This window comes from Lepus europaeus, unplaced genomic scaffold (assembly GCF_033115175.1).
Source record: "Lepus europaeus isolate LE1 unplaced genomic scaffold, mLepTim1.pri SCAFFOLD_43, whole genome shotgun sequence".
Taxonomy (NCBI): Eukaryota; Metazoa; Chordata; class Mammalia; order Lagomorpha; family Leporidae; genus Lepus; species Lepus europaeus.
The window spans coordinates 2,141,916-2,158,099 of NW_026909305.1; positions in this window are offsets into that span (position 1 = coordinate 2,141,916).

Below are 16,184 nucleotides of genomic sequence, written 5' to 3' on the forward strand. Positions count from 1 at the left end.
ACACAGCTGCGGGTGTCCCCGGGCCGCACACACGAACTGCCCCGCGCTTCCCGGCGTTGCAAATAGGCCCCCCGGGAAGCCCCGCCCGCCCTAGGGGCTTGTCGGGTGGGGCCGACGCATGGTGGTTGACTGGGGAGGGCTGCTGCTGCCACACACCCACTCCTGAAGCCCACTGGGGCGGTCCAAGGGCGAGGAGCTCGGAGCTCGGTCAGGGCTGTCCCAGCAGAACTTTTTGAGGGTGGACGGACACGCCCGCGGGCAATCAGGTGTTGCGGGCAGGCCCCGGGGGCAGGCCCTGCTGAGTCCCCGAGCGCCACCTGGGTTCCTGCCACCACCCTTGGGCCGGGATGAGGTGCCACCTTGTGCGTAGAAGCCCTGCACACAGGCAAGAAGCCCCCAGGCCCGCGGCGCACCCGACCCTGGAGCCCCCTGGCCGGATGCAGCCACAGGGAACGGGGGTTCTGAGTTGGCAGGCCCCATTCCCGAAGCATCCACGGGCACTTCCCGAAGGGCTGACACCTGCTGCGCCTCAGCAGCCAGCCAACCTACCTCCCTCTGGTCGGGCACTGCAAGCCACACAGCCACTTGTGTCCCCTGTGTCCCTCCCTGGAGGCCGCAGCGCGTTTTGGGTTTTGGCGCGGACGGGCCCCTCTCGGCTTCCGTAGTCCATTTGCCCCCGGAGCCTGCCAGACCCCTGGCTCTAGGAGGCTGCCCAGAGGCGCTGCCAACAGCCCCCAGGTGCTGGAGAGCCGCCTCGGCCGGCCACGGGGGGAGCACACTCACCTGCGGGTGTCCCGGGCCGCACACACGAACTGCCCCGCGCTTCCCGGCGTTGCAAATAGGCCCCCCGGGAAGCCCCGCCCGCCCTAGGGGCTTGTCGGGTGGGGCCGACGCCAGGTGGTTGACTGGGGAAGGCTGCTGCTGCCACACACCCACTCCTGAAGCCCACTGGGGCGGTCCAAGGGCGAGGAGCTCGGAGCTCGGTCAGGTCTGTCCCAGCAGAACTTTTTGAGGGTGGACAGACACGCCCGCGGGCAATCAGGTGTTGCGGGCAGGCCCCGGGGGCAGGCCCTGCTGAGTCCCCGAGCGCCACCTGGGTTCCTGCCACCACCCTTGGGCCGGGATGAGGTGCCACCTTGTGCGTAGAAGCCCTGCACACAGGCAAGAAGCCCCCCAGGCCCGCGGCGCACCCGACCCTGGAGCCCCCTGGCCGGATGCAGCCACAGGGAACGGGGGTTCTGAGTTGGCAGGCCCCATTCCCGAAGCATCCACGGGCACTTCCCGAAGGGCTGACACCTGCTGCGCCTCAGCAGCCAGCCAACCTCCCTCCCTCTGGTCGGGCACTGCAAGCCACACAGCCACTTGTGTCCCCTGTGTCCCTCCCTGGAGGCCGCAGCGCGTTTTGGGTTTTGGCGCGGACGGGCCCCTCTCGGCTTCCGTAGTCCATTTGCCCCCGGAGCCTGCCAGACCCCTGGCTCTAGGAGCTGCCCAGGCGGCGCTGCCAACAGCCCCCAGGTGCTGGCTAGCCGCAATGGCCGACCACGGGGGAGCACACACACCTGCGGGTGTCCCCGGGCCGCACACACGAACTGCCCCGCGCTTCCTGGCGTTGCAAATAGGCCCCCCGGGAAGCCCCGCCCGCCCTAGGGGCTTGTCGGGTGGGGCCGACGCACGGTGGTTGACTGGGGAGGGCTGCTGCTGCCACACACCCACTCCTGAAGCCCACTGGGGCGGTCCAAGGGCGAGGAGCTCGGAGCTCGGTCAGGGCTGTCCCAGCAGAACTTTTTGAGGGTGGACGGACATGCCCGCGGGCAATCAGGTGTTGCGGGCAGGCCCCGGGGGCAGGCCCTGCTGAGTCCCCGAGCGCCACCTGGGTTCCTGCCACCACCCTTGGGCTGGGATGAGGTGCCACCTTGTGCGTAGAAGCCCTGCACACAGGCAAGAAGCCCCCCAGGCCCGCGGCGCACCCGACCCTGGAGCCCCCTGGCCGGATGCAGCCACAGGGAACGGGGGTTCTGAGTTGGCAGGCCCCATTCCCGAAGCATCCACGGGCACTTCCCGAAGGGCTGACACCTGCTGCGCCTCAGCAGCCAGCCAACCTCCCTCCCTCTGGTCGGGCACTGCACGCCACACAGCCACTTGTGTCCCCTGTGTCCCTCCCTGGAGGCCGCAGCGCGTTTTGGGTTTTGGCGCGGACGGGCCCCTCTCGGCTTCCGTAGTCCATTTGCCCCCGGAGCCTGCCAGACCCCTGGCTCTAGGAGGCTGCCCAGGGGCGCTGCCAACAGCCCCCAGGTGCTGGCTAGCCACAGCAGCCGGCCACGGGGGGAGCACACACACCTGCGGGTGTCCCCGGGCCGCACACACGAACTGCCCCGCGCTTCCCGGCGTTGCAAATAGGCCCCCCGGGAAGCCCCGCCCGCCCTAGGGGCTTGTCGGGTGGGGCCGACGCAAGGTGGTTGACTGGGGAGGGCTGCTGCTGGCACACACCCACTCCTGAAGCCCACTGGGGCGGTCCAAGGGCGAGGAGCTTGGAGCTCAGTCAGGGCTGTCCCAGCAGAACTTTTTGAGGGTGGACGGACACGCCCGCGGGCAATCAGGTGTTGCGGGCAGGCCCCGGGGGCAGGCCCTGCTGAGTCCCCGAGCGCCACCTGGGTTCCTGCCACCACCCTTGGGCCGGGATGAGGTGCCACCTTGTGCGTAGAAGCCCTGCACACAGGCAAGAAGCCCCCCAGGCCCGCGGCGCACCCGACCCTGGAGCCCCCTGGCCGGATGCAGCCACAGGGAACGGGGGTTCTTTGTTGGCAGGCCCCATTCCCGAAGCATCCACGGGCACTTCCCGAAGGGCTGACACCTGCTGCGCCTCAGCAGCCAGCCAACCTCCCTCCCTCTGGTCGGGCACTGCAAGCCACACAGCCACTTGTGTCCCCTGTGTCCCTCCCTGGAGGCCGCAGCGCGTTTTGGGTTTTGGCGCGGACGGGCCCCTCTCGGCTTCCGTAGTCCATTTGCCCCCGGAGCCTGCCAGACCCCTGGCTCTAGGAGGCTGCCCAGGGGCGCTGCCAACAGCCCCCAGGTGCTGGCTAGCCACAGCGGCCGGCCACGGGGGGAGCACACACACCTGCGGGTGTCCCCGGGCCGCACACACGAACTGCCCCGCGCTTCCTGGCGTTGCAAATAGGCCCCCCGGGAAGCCCCGCCCGCCCTAGGGTCTTGTCGGGTGGGGCCGACGCACGGTGGTTGACTGGGGAGGGCTGCTGCTGGCACACACCCACTCCTGAAGCCCACTGGGGCGGTCCAAGGGCGAGGAGCTCGGAGCTCGGTCAGGGCTGTCCCAGCAGAACTTTTTGAGGGTGGACGGACACGCCCGCGGGCAATCAGGTGTTGCGGGCAGGCCCCGGGGGCAGGCCCTGCTGAGTCCCCGAGCGCCACCTGGGTTCCTGCCACCACCCTTGGGCCGGGATGAGGTGCCACCTTGTGCGTAGAAGCCCTGCACACAGGCAAGAAGCCCCCCAGGCCCGCGGCGCACCCGACCCTGGAGCCCCCTGGCCGGCTGCAGCCACAGGGAACGGGGGTTCTGAGTTGGCAGGCCCCATTCCCGAAGCATCCACGGGCACTTCCCGAAGGGCTGACACCTGCTGCGCCTCAGCAGCCAGCCAACCTCCCTCCCTCTGGTCGGGCACTGCAAGCCACACAGCCACTTGTGTCCCCTGTGTCCCTCCCTGGAGGCCGCAGCGCGTTTTGGGTTTTGGCGCGGACGGGCCCCTCTCGGCTTCCGTAGTCCATTTGCCCCCGGAGCCTGCCAGACCCCTGGCTCTAGGAGGCTGCCCAGGCGGCGCTGCCAACAGCCCCCAGGTGCTGGCTAGCCGCAATGGCCGACCACGGGGGAGCACACACACCTGCGGGTGTCCCCGGGCCGCACACACGAACTGCCCCGCGCTTCCTGGCGTTGCAAATAGGCCCCCCGGGAAGCCCCGCCCGCCCTAGGGGCTTGTCGGGTGGGGCCGACGCACGGTGGTTGACTGGGGAGGGCTGCTGCTGCCACACACCCACTCCTGAAGCCCACTGGGGCGGTCCAAGGGCGAGGAGCTCGGAGCTCGGTCAGGGCTGTCCCAGCAGAACTTTTTGAGGGTGGACGGACACGCCCGCGGGCAATCAGGTGTTGCGGGCAGGCCCCGGGGGCAGGCCCTGCTGAGTCCCCGAGCGCCACCTGGGTTCCTGCCACCACCCTTGGGCTGGGATGAGGTGCCACCTTGTGCGTAGAAGCCCTGCACACAGGCAAGAAGCCCCCCAGGCCCGCGGCGCACCCGACCCTGGAGCCCCCTGGCCGGATGCAGCCACAGGGAACGGGGGTTCTGAGTTGGCAGGCCCCATTCCCGAAGCATCCACGGGCACTTCCCGAAGGGCTGACACCTGCTGCGCCTCAGCAGCCAGCCAACCTCCCTCCCTCTGGTCGGGCACTGCACGCCACACAGCCACTTGTGTCCCCTGTGTCCCTCCCTGGAGGCCGCAGCGCGTTTTGGGTTTTGGCGCGGACGGGCCCCTCTCGGCTTCCGTAGTCCATTTGCCCCCGGAGCCTGCCAGACCCCTGGCTCTAGGAGGCTGCCCAGGGGCGCTGCCAACAGCCCCCAGGTGCTGGCTAGCCACAGCGGCCGGCCACGGGGGGAGCACACACACCTGCGGGTGTCCCCGGGCCGCACACACGAACTGCCCCGCGCTTCCCGGCGTTGCAAATAGGCCCCCCGGGAAGCCCCGCCCGCCCTAGGGGCTTGTCGGGTGGGGCCGACGCAAGGTGGTTGACTGGGGAGGGCTGCTGCTGGCACACACCCACTCCTGAAGCCCACTGGGGCGGTCCAAGGGCGAGGAGCTTGAGGCTCGGTCAGGGCTGTCCCAGCAGAACTTTTTGAGGGTGGACGGACACGCCCGCGGGCAATCAGGTGTTGCGGGCAGGCCCCGGGGGCAGGCCCTGCTGAGTCCCCGAGCGCCACCTGGGTTCCTGCCACCACCCTTGGGCCGGGATGAGGTGCCACCTTGTGCGTAGAAGCCCTGCACACAGGCAAGAAGCCCCCCAGGCCCGCGGCGCACCCGACCCTGGAGCCCCCTGGCCGGATGCAGCCACAGGGAACGGGGGTTCTTTGTTGGCAGGCCCCATTCCCGAAGCATCCACGGGCACTTCCCGAAGGGCTGACACCTGCTGCGCCTCAGCAGCCAGCCAACCTCCCTCCCTCTGGTCGGGCACTGCAAGCCACACAGCCACTTGTGTCCCCTGTGTCCCTCCCTGGAGGCCGCAGCGCGTTTTGGGTTTTGGCGCGGACGGGCCCCTCTCGGCTTCCGTAGTCCATTTGCCCCCGGAGCCTGCCAGACCCCTGGCTCTAGGAGGCTGCCCAGGGGCGCTGCCAACAGCCCCCAGGTGCTGGCTAGCCACAGCGGCCGGCCACGGGGGGAGCACACACACCTGCGGGTGTCCCCGGGCCGCACACACGAACTGCCCCGCGCTTCCTGGCGTTGCAAATAGGCCCCCCGGGAAGCCCCGCCCGCCCTAGGGTCTTGTCGGGTGGGGCCGACGCACGGTGGTTGACTGGGGAGGGCTGCTGCTGGCACACACCCACTCCTGAAGCCCACTGGGGCGGTCCAAGGGCGAGGAGCTCGGAGCTCGGTCAGGGCTGTCCCAGCAGAACTTTTTGAGGGTGGACGGACACGCCCGCGGGCAATCAGGTGTTGCGGGCAGGCCCCGGGGGCAGGCCCTGCTGAGTCCCCGAGCGCCACCTGGGTTCCTGCCACCACCCTTGGGCCGGGATGAGGTGCCACCTTGTGCGTAGAAGCCCTGCACACAGGCAAGAAGCCCCCCAGGCCCGCGGCGCACCCGACCCTGGAGCCCCCTGGCCGGATGCAGCCACAGGGAACGGGGGTTCTGAGTTGGCAGGCCCCATTCCCGAAGCATCCACGGGCACTTCCCGAAGGGCTGACACCTGCTGCGCCTCAGCAGCCAGCCAACCTCCCTCCCTCTGGTCGGGCACTGCAAGCCACACAGCCACTTGTGTCCCCTGTGTCCCTCCCTGGAGGCCGCAGCGCGTTTTGGGTTTTGGCGCGGACGGGCCCCTCTCGGCTTCCGTAGTCCATTTGCCCCCGGAGCCTGCCAGACCCCTGGCTCTAGGAGGCTGCCCAGGCGGCGCTGCCAACAGCCCCCAGGTGCTGGCTAGCCGCAATGGCCGACCACGGGGGAGCACACACACCTGCGGGTGTCCCCGGGCCGCACACACGAACTGCCCCGCGCTTCCTGGCGTTGCAAATAGGCCCCCCGGGAAGCCCCGCCCGCCCTAGGGGCTTGTCGGGTGGGGCCGACGCACGGTGGTTGACTGGGGAGGGCTGCTGCTGCCACACACCCACTCCTGAAGCCCACTGGGGCGGTCCAAGGGCGAGGAGCTCGGAGCTCGGTCAGGGCTGTCCCAGCAGAACTTTTTGAGGGTGGACGGACACGCCCGCGGGCAATCAGGTGTTGCGGGCAGGCCCCGGGGGCAGGCCCTGCTGAGTCCCCGAGCGCCACCTGGGTTCCTGCCACCACCCTTGGGCTGGGATGAGGTGCCACCTTGTGCGTAGAAGCCCTGCACACAGGCAAGAAGCCCCCCAGGCCCGCGGCGCACCCGACCCTGGAGCCCCCTGGCCGGATGCAGCCACAGGGAACGGGGGTTCTGAGTTGGCAGGCCCCATTCCCGAAGCATCCACGGGCACTTCCCGAAGGGCTGACACCTGCTGCGCCTCAGCAGCCAGCCAACCTCCCTCCCTCTGGTCGGGCACTGCACGCCACACAGCCACTTGTGTCCCCTGTGTCCCTCCCTGGAGGCCGCAGCGCGTTTTGGGTTTTGGCGCGGACGGGCCCCTCTCGGCTTCCGTAGTCCATTTGCCCCCGGAGCCTGCCAGACCCCTGGCTCTAGGAGGCTGCCCAGGGGCGCTGCCAACAGCCCCCAGGTGCTGGCTAGCCACAGCGGCCGGCCACGGGGGGAGCACACACACCTGCGGGTGTCCCCGGGCCGCACACACGAACTGCCCCGCGCTTCCCGGCGTTGCAAATAGGCCCCCCGGGAAGCCCCGCCCGCCCTAGGGGCTTGTCGGGTGGGGCCGACGCAAGGTGGTTGACTGGGGAGGGCTGCTGCTGGCACACACCCACTCCTGAAGCCCACTGGGGCGGTCCAAGGGCGAGGAGCTTGAGGCTCGGTCAGGGCTGTCCCAGCAGAACTTTTTGAGGGTGGACGGACACGCCCGCGGGCAATCAGGTGTTGCGGGCAGGCCCCGGGGGCAGGCCCTGCTGAGTCCCCGAGCGCCACCTGGGTTCCTGCCACCACCCTTGGGCCGGGATGAGGTGCCACCTTGTGCGTAGAAGCCCTGCACACAGGCAAGAAGCCCCCCAGGCCCGCGGCGCACCCGACCCTGGAGCCCCCTGGCCGGATGCAGCCACAGGGAACGGGGGTTCTTTGTTGGCAGGCCCCATTCCCGAAGCATCCACGGGCACTTCCCGAAGGGCTGACACCTGCTGCGCCTCAGCAGCCAGCCAACCTCCCTCCCTCTGGTCGGGCACTGCAAGCCACACAGCCACTTGTGTCCCCTGTGTCCCTCCCTGGAGGCCGCAGCGCGTTTTGGGTTTTGGCGCGGACGGGCCCCTCTCGGCTTCCGTAGTCCATTTGCCCCCGGAGCCTGCCAGACCCCTGGCTCTAGGAGGCTGCCCAGGGGCGCTGCCAACAGCCCCCAGGTGCTGGCTAGCCACAGCGGCCGGCCACGGGGGGAGCACACACACCTGCGGGTGTCCCCGGGCCGCACACACGAACTGCCCCGCGCTTCCTGGCGTTGCAAATAGGCCCCCCGGGAAGCCCCGCCCGCCCTAGGGTCTTGTCGGGTGGGGCCGACGCACGGTGGTTGACTGGGGAGGGCTGCTGCTGGCACACACCCACTCCTGAAGCCCACTGGGGCGGTCCAAGGGCGAGGAGCTCGGAGCTCGGTCAGGGCTGTCCCAGCAGAACTTTTGGAGGGTGGACGGACACGCCCGCGGGCAATCAGGTGTTGCGGGTAGAACCCGAAGGCAGGCCCTGCTGAGTCCCCGAGCGCCACCTGGGTTCCTGCCACCACCCTTGGGCCGGGATGAGGTGCCACCTTGTGCGTAGAAGCCCTGCACACAGGCAAGAAGCCCCCCAGGCCCGCGGCGCACCCGACCCTGGAGCCCCCTGGCCGGATGCAGCCACAGGGAACGGGGGTTCTGAGTTGGCAGGCCCCATTCCCGAAGCATCCACGGGCACTTCCCGAAGGGCTGACACCTGCTGCGCCTCAGCAGCCAGCCAACCTCCCTCCCTCTGGTCGGGCACTGCAAGCCACACAGCCACTTGTGTCCCCTGTGTCCCTCCCTGGAGGCCGCAGCGCGTTTTGGGTTTTGGCGCGGACGGGCCCCTCTCGGCTTCCGTAGTTCATTTGCCCCCGGAGCCTGCCAGACCCCTGGCTCTAGGAGGCTGCCCAGGGGCGCTGCCAACAGCCCCCAGGTGCTGGCTAGCCGCCTCGGCCGGCCACAGGGGGAGCACACACAGCTGCGGGTGTCCCCGGGCCGCACACACGAACTGCCCCGCGCATCCCGGCGTTGCAAATAGGCCCCCCGGGAAGCCCCGCCCGCCCTAGGGGCTTGTCGGGTGGGGCCGACGCATGGTGGTTGACTGGGGAGGGCTGCTGCTGCCACACACCCACTCCTGAAGCCCACTGGGGCGGTCCAAGGGCGAGGAGCTCGGAGCTCGGTCAGGGCTGTCCCAGCAGAACTTTTTGAGGGTGGACGGACACGCCCGCGGGCAATCAGGTGTTGCGGGCAGGCCCCGGGGGCAGGCCCTGCTGAGTCCCCGAGCGCCACCTGGGTTCCTGCCACCACCCTTGGGCCGGGATGAGGTGCCACCTTGTGCGTAGAAGCCCTGCACACAGGCAAGAAGCCCCCAGGCCCGCGGCGCACCCGACCCTGGAGCCCCCTGGCCGGATGCAGCCACAGGGAACGGGGGTTCTGAGTTGGCAGGCCCCATTCCCGAAGCATCCACGGGCACTTCCCGAAGGGCTGACACCTGCTGCGCCTCAGCAGCCAGCCAACCTACCTCCCTCTGGTCGGGCACTGCAAGCCACACAGCCACTTGTGTCCCCTGTGTCCCTCCCTGGAGGCCGCAGCGCGTTTTGGGTTTTGGCGCGGACGGGCCCCTCTCGGCTTCCGTAGTCCATTTGCCCCCGGAGCCTGCCAGACCCCTGGCTCTAGGAGGCTGCCCAGGGGCGCTGCCAACAGCCCCCAGGTGCTGGAGAGCCGCCTCGGCCGGCCACGGGGGGAGCACACTCACCTGCGGGTGTCCCGGGCCGCACACACGAACTGCCCCGCGCTTCCCGGCGTTGCAAATAGGCCCCCCGGGAAGCCCCGCCCGCCCTAGGGGCTTGTCGGGTGGGGCCGACGCCAGGTGGTTGACTGGGGAAGGCTGCTGCTGCCACACACCCACTCCTGAAGCCCACTGGGGCGGTCCAAGGGCGAGGAGCTCGGAGCTCGGTCAGGGCTGTCCCAGCAGAACTTTTTGAGGGTGGACAGACACGCCCGCGGGCAATCAGGTGTTGCGGGCAGGCCCCGGGGGCAGGCCCTGCTGAGTCCCCGAGCGCCACCTGGGTTCCTGCCACCACCCTTGGGCCGGGATGAGGTGCCACCTTGTGCGTAGAAGCCCTGCACACAGGCAAGAAGCCCCCCAGGCCCGCGGCGCACCCGACCCTGGAGCCCCCTGGCCGGCTGCAGCCACAGGGAACGGGGGTTCTGAGTTGGCAGGCCCCATTCCCGAAGCATCCACGGGCACTTCCCGAAGGGCTGACACCTGCTGCGCCTCAGCAGCCAGCCAACCTCCCTCCCTCTGGTCGGGCACTGCAAGCCACACAGCCACTTGTGTCCCCTGTGTCCCTCCCTGGAGGCCGCAGCGCGTTTTGGGTTTTGGCGCGGACGGGCCCCTCTCGGCTTCCGTAGTCCATTTGCCCCCGGAGCCTGCCAGACCCCTGGCTCTAGGAGGCTGCCCAGGCGGCGCTGCCAACAGCCCCCAGGTGCTGGCTAGCCGCAATGGCCGACCACGGGGGAGCACACACACCTGCGGGTGTCCCCGGGCCGCACACACGAACTGCCCCGCGCTTCCTGGCGTTGCAAATAGGCCCCCCGGGAAGCCCCGCCCGCCCTAGGGGCTTGTCGGGTGGGGCCGACGCACGGTGGTTGACTGGGGAGGGCTGCTGCTGCCACACACCCACTCCTGAAGCCCACTGGGGCGGTCCAAGGGCGAGGAGCTCGGAGCTCGGTCAGGGCTGTCCCAGCAGAACTTTTTGAGGGTGGACGGACATGCCCGCGGGCAATCAGGTGTTGCGGGCAGGCCCCGGGGGCAGGCCCTGCTGAGTCCCCGAGCGCCACCTGGGTTCCTGCCACCACCCTTGGGCTGGGATGAGGTGCCACCTTGTGCGTAGAAGCCCTGCACACAGGCAAGAAGCCCCCCAGGCCCGCGGCGCACCCGACCCTGGAGCCCCCTGGCCGGATGCAGCCACAGGGAACGGGGGTTCTGAGTTGGCAGGCCCCATTCCCGAAGCATCCACGGGCACTTCCCGAAGGGCTGACACCTGCTGCGCCTCAGCAGCCAGCCAACCTCCCTCCCTCTGGTCGGGCACTGCACGCCACACAGCCACTTGTGTCCCCTGTGTCCCTCCCTGGAGGCCGCAGCGCGTTTTGGGTTTTGGCGCGGACGGGCCCCTCTCGGCTTCCGTAGTCCATTTGCCCCCGGAGCCTGCCAGACCCCTGGCTCTAGGAGGCTGCCCAGGGGCGCTGCCAACAGCCCCCAGGTGCTGGCTAGCCACAGCGGCTGGCCACGGGGGGAGCACACACACCTGCGGGTGTCCCCGGGCCGCACACACGAACTGCCCCGCGCTTCCCGGCGTTGCAAATAGGCCCCCCGGGAAGCCCCGCCCGCCCTAGGGGCTTGTCGGGTGGGGCCGACGCAAGGTGGTTGACTGGGGAGGGCTGCTGCTGGCACACACCCACTCCTGAAGCCCACTGGGGCGGTCCAAGGGCGAGGAGCTTGGAGCTCAGTCAGGGCTGTCCCAGCAGAACTTTTTGAGGGTGGACGGACACGCCCGCGGGCAATCAGGTGTTGCGGGCAGGCCCCGGGGGCAGGCCCTGCTGAGTCCCCGAGCGCCACCTGGGTTCCTGCCACCACCCTTGGGCCGGGATGAGGTGCCACCTTGTGCGTAGAAGCCCTGCACACAGGCAAGAAGCCCCCCAGGCCCGCGGCGCACCCGACCCTGGAGCCCCCTGGCCGGATGCAGCCACAGGGAACGGGGGTTCTTTGTTGGCAGGCCCCATTCCCGAAGCATCCACGGGCACTTCCCGAAGGGCTGACACCTGCTGCGCCTCAGCAGCCAGCCAACCTCCCTCCCTCTGGTCGGGCACTGCAAGCCACACAGCCACTTGTGTCCCCTGTGTCCCTCCCTGGAGGCCGCAGCGCGTTTTGGGTTTTGGCGCGGACGGGCCCCTCTCGGCTTCCGTAGTCCATTTGCCCCCGGAGCCTGCCAGACCCCTGGCTCTAGGAGGCTGCCCAGGGGCGCTGCCAACAGCCCCCAGGTGCTGGCTAGCCACAGCGGCCGGCCACGGGGGGAGCACACACACCTGCGGGTGTCCCCGGGCCGCACACACGAACTGCCCCGCGCTTCCTGGCGTTGCAAATAGGCCCCCCGGGAAGCCCCGCCCGCCCTAGGGTCTTGTCGGGTGGGGCCGACGCATGGTGGTTGACTGGGGAGGGCTGCTGCTGGCACACACCCACTCCTGAAGCCCACTGGGGCGGTCCAAGGGCGAGGAGCTCGGAGCTCGGTCAGGGCTGTCCCAGCAGAACTTTTTGAGGGTGGACGGACACGCCCGCGGGCAATCAGGTGTTGCGGGCAGGCCCCGGGGGCAGGCCCTGCTGAGTCCCCGAGCGCCACCTGGGTTCCTGCCACCACCCTTGGGCCGGGATGAGGTGCCACCTTGTGCGTAGAAGCCCTGCACACAGGCAAGAAGCCCCCCAGGCCCGCGGCGCACCCGACCCTGGAGCCCCCTGGCCGGATGCAGCCACAGGGAACGGGGGTTCTGAGTTGGCAGGCCCCATTCCCGAAGCATCCACGGGCACTTCCCGAAGGGCTGACACCTGCTGCGCCTCAGCAGCCAGCCAACCTCCCTCCCTCTGGTCGGGCACTGCAAGCCACACAGCCACTTGTGTCCCCTGTGTCCCTCCCTGGAGGCCGCAGCGCGTTTTGGGTTTTGGCGCGGACGGGCCCCTCTCGGCTTCCGTAGTCCATTTGCCCCCGGAGCCTGCCAGACCCCTGGCTCTAGGAGGCTGCCCAGGCGGCGCTGCCAACAGCCCCCAGGTGCTGGCTAGCCGCAATGGCCGACCACGGGGGAGCACACACACCTGCGGGTGTCCCCGGGCCGCACACACGAACTGCCCCGCGCTTCCTGGCGTTGCAAATAGGCCCCCCGGGAAGCCCCGCCCGCCCTAGGGGCTTGTCGGGTGGGGCCGACGCACGGTGGTTGACTGGGGAGGGCTGCTGCTGCCACACACCCACTCCTGAAGCCCACTGGGGCGGTCCAAGGGCGAGGAGCTCGGAGCTCGGTCAGGGCTGTCCCAGCAGAACTTTTTGAGGGTGGACGGACACGCCCGCGGGCAATCAGGTGTTGCGGGCAGGCCCCGGGGGCAGGCCCTGCTGAGTCCCCGAGCGCCACCTGGGTTCCTGCCACCACCCTTGGGCTGGGATGAGGTGCCACCTTGTGCGTAGAAGCCCTGCACACAGGCAAGAAGCCCCCCAGGCCCGCGGCGCACCCGACCCTGGAGCCCCCTGGCCGGATGCAGCCACAGGGAACGGGGGTTCTGAGTTGGCAGGCCCCATTCCCGAAGCATCCACGGGCACTTCCCGAAGGGCTGACACCTGCTGCGCCTCAGCAGCCAGCCAACCTCCCTCCCTCTGGTCGGGCACTGCACGCCACACAGCCACTTGTGTCCCCTGTGTCCCTCCCTGGAGGCCGCAGCGCGTTTTGGGTTTTGGCGCGGACGGGCCCCTCTCGGCTTCCGTAGTCCATTTGCCCCCGGAGCCTGCCAGACCCCTGGCTCTAGGAGGCTGCCCAGGGGCGCTGCCAACAGCCCCCAGGTGCTGGCTAGCCACAGCGGCCGGCCACGGGGGGAGCACACACACCTGCGGGTGTCCCCGGGCCGCACACACGAACTGCCCCGCGCTTCCCGGCGTTGCAAATAGGCCCCCCGGGAAGCCCCGCCCGCCCTAGGGGCTTGTCGGGTGGGGCCGACGCAAGGTGGTTGACTGGGGAGGGCTGCTGCTGGCACACACCCACTCCTGAAGCCCACTGGGGCGGTCCAAGGGCGAGGAGCTTGAGGCTCGGTCAGGGCTGTCCCAGCAGAACTTTTTGAGGGTGGACGGACACGCCCGCGGGCAATCAGGTGTTGCGGGCAGGCCCCGGGGGCAGGCCCTGCTGAGTCCCCGAGCGCCACCTGGGTTCCTGCCACCACCCTTGGGCCGGGATGAGGTGCCACCTTGTGCGTAGAAGCCCTGCACACAGGCAAGAAGCCCCCCAGGCCCGCGGCGCACCCGACCCTGGAGCCCCCTGGCCGGATGCAGCCACAGGGAACGGGGGTTCTTTGTTGGCAGGCCCCATTCCCGAAGCATCCACGGGCACTTCCCGAAGGGCTGACACCTGCTGCGCCTCAGCAGCCAGCCAACCTCCCTCCCTCTGGTCGGGCACTGCAAGCCACACAGCCACTTGTGTCCCCTGTGTCCCTCCCTGGAGGCCGCAGCGCGTTTTGGGTTTTGGCGCGGACGGGCCCCTCTCGGCTTCCGTAGTCCATTTGCCCCCGGAGCCTGCCAGACCCCTGGCTCTAGGAGGCTGCCCAGGGGCGCTGCCAACAGCCCCCAGGTGCTGGCTAGCCACAGCGGCCGGCCACGGGGGGAGCACACACACCTGCGGGTGTCCCCGGGCCGCACACACGAACTGCCCCGCGCTACCTGGCGTTGCAAATAGGCCCCCCGGGAAGCCCCGCCCGCCCTAGGGTCTTGTCGGGTGGGGCCGACGCACGGTGGTTGACTGGGGAGGGCTGCTGCTGGCACACACCCACTCCTGAAGCCCACTGGGGCGGTCCAAGGGCGAGGAGCTCGGAGCTCGGTCAGGGCTGTCCCAGCAGAACTTTTGGAGGGTGGACGGACACGCCCGCGGGCAATCAGGTGTTGCGGGTAGAACCCGAAGGCAGGCCCTGCTGAGTCCCCGAGCGCCACCTGGGTTCCTGCCACCACCCTTGGGCCGGGATGAGGTGCCACCTTGTGCGTAGAAGCCCTGCACACAGGCAAGAAGCCCCCCAGGCCCGCGGCGCACCCGACCCTGGAGCCCCCTGGCCGGATGCAGCCACAGGGAACGGGGGTTCTGAGTTGGCAGGCCCCATTCCCGAAGCATCCACGGGCACTTCCCGAAGGGCTGACACCTGCTGCGCCTCAGCAGCCAGCCAACCTCCCTCCCTCTGGTCGGGCACTGCAAGCCACACAGCCACTTGTGTCCCCTGTGTCCCTCCCTGGAGGCCGCAGCGCGTTTTGGGTTTTGGCGCGGACGGGCCCCTCTCGGCTTCCGTAGTTCATTTGCCCCCGGAGCCTGCCAGACCCCTGGCTCTAGGAGGCTGCCCAGGGGCGCTGCCAACAGCCCCCAGGTGCTGGCTAGCCGCCTCGGCCGGCCACAGGGGGAGCACACACAGCTGCGGGTGTCCCCGGGCCGCACACACGAACTGCCCCGCGCATCCCGGCGTTGCAAATAGGCCCCCCGGGAAGCCCCGCCCGCCCTAGGGGCTTGTCGGGTGGGGCCGACGCATGGTGGTTGACTGGGGAGGGCTGCTGCTGCCACACACCCACTCCTGAAGCCCACTGGGGCGGTCCAAGGGCGAGGAGCTCGGAGCTCGGTCAGGGCTGTCCCAGCAGAACTTTTTGAGGGTGGACGGACACGCCCGCGGGCAATCAGGTGTTGCGGGCAGGCCCCGGGGGCAGGCCCTGCTGAGTCCCCGAGCGCCACCTGGGTTCCTGCCACCACCCTTGGGCCGGGATGAGGTGCCACCTTGTGCGTAGAAGCCCTGCACACAGGCAAGAAGCCCCCAGGCCCGCGGCGCACCCGACCCTGGAGCCCCCTGGCCGGATGCAGCCACAGGGAACGGGGGTTCTGAGTTGGCAGGCCCCATTCCCGAAGCATCCACGGGCACTTCCCGAAGGGCTGACACCTGCTGCGCCTCAGCAGCCAGCCAACCTACCTCCCTCTGGTCGGGCACTGCAAGCCACACAGCCACTTGTGTCCCCTGTGTCCCTCCCTGGAGGCCGCAGCGCGTTTTGGGTTTTGGCGCGGACGGGCCCCTCTCGGCTTCCGTAGTCCATTTGCCCCCGGAGCCTGCCAGACCCCTGGCTCTAGGAGGCTGCCCAGGGGCGCTGCCAACAGCCCCCAGGTGCTGGAGAGCCGCCTCGGCCGGCCACGGGGGGAGCACACTCACCTGCGGGTGTCCCCGGGCCGCACACACGAACTGCCCCGCGCTTCCCGGCGTTGCAAATAGGCCCCCCGGGAAGCCCCGCCCGCCCTAGGGGCTTGTCGGGTGGGGCCGACGCAAGGTTGTTGACTGGGGAGGGCTGCTGCTGGCACACACCCACTCCTGAAGCCCACTGGGGCGGTCCAAGGGCGAGGAGCTCGGAGCTCGGAGCTCGGTCAGGGCTGTCCCAGCAGAACTTTTTGAGGGTGGACGGACACGCCCGCGGGCAATCAGGTGTTGCGGGCAGGCCCCGGGGGCAGGCCCTGCTGAGTCCCCGAGCGCCACCTGGGTTCCTGCCACCACCCTTGGGCCGGGATGAGGTGCCACCTTGTGCGTAGAAGCCCTGCACAAAGGCAAGAAGCCCCCCAGGCCCGCGGCGCACCCGACCCTGGAGCCCCCTGGCCGGATGCAGCCACAGGGAACGGGGGTTCTGAGTTGGCAGGCCCCATTCCCGAAGCATCCACGGGCACTTCCCGAAGGGCTGACACCTGCTGCGCCTCAGCAGCCAGCCAACCTCCCTCCCTCTGGTCGGGCACTGCACGCCACACAGCCACTTGTGTCCCCTGTGTCCCTCCCTGGAGGCCGCAGCAC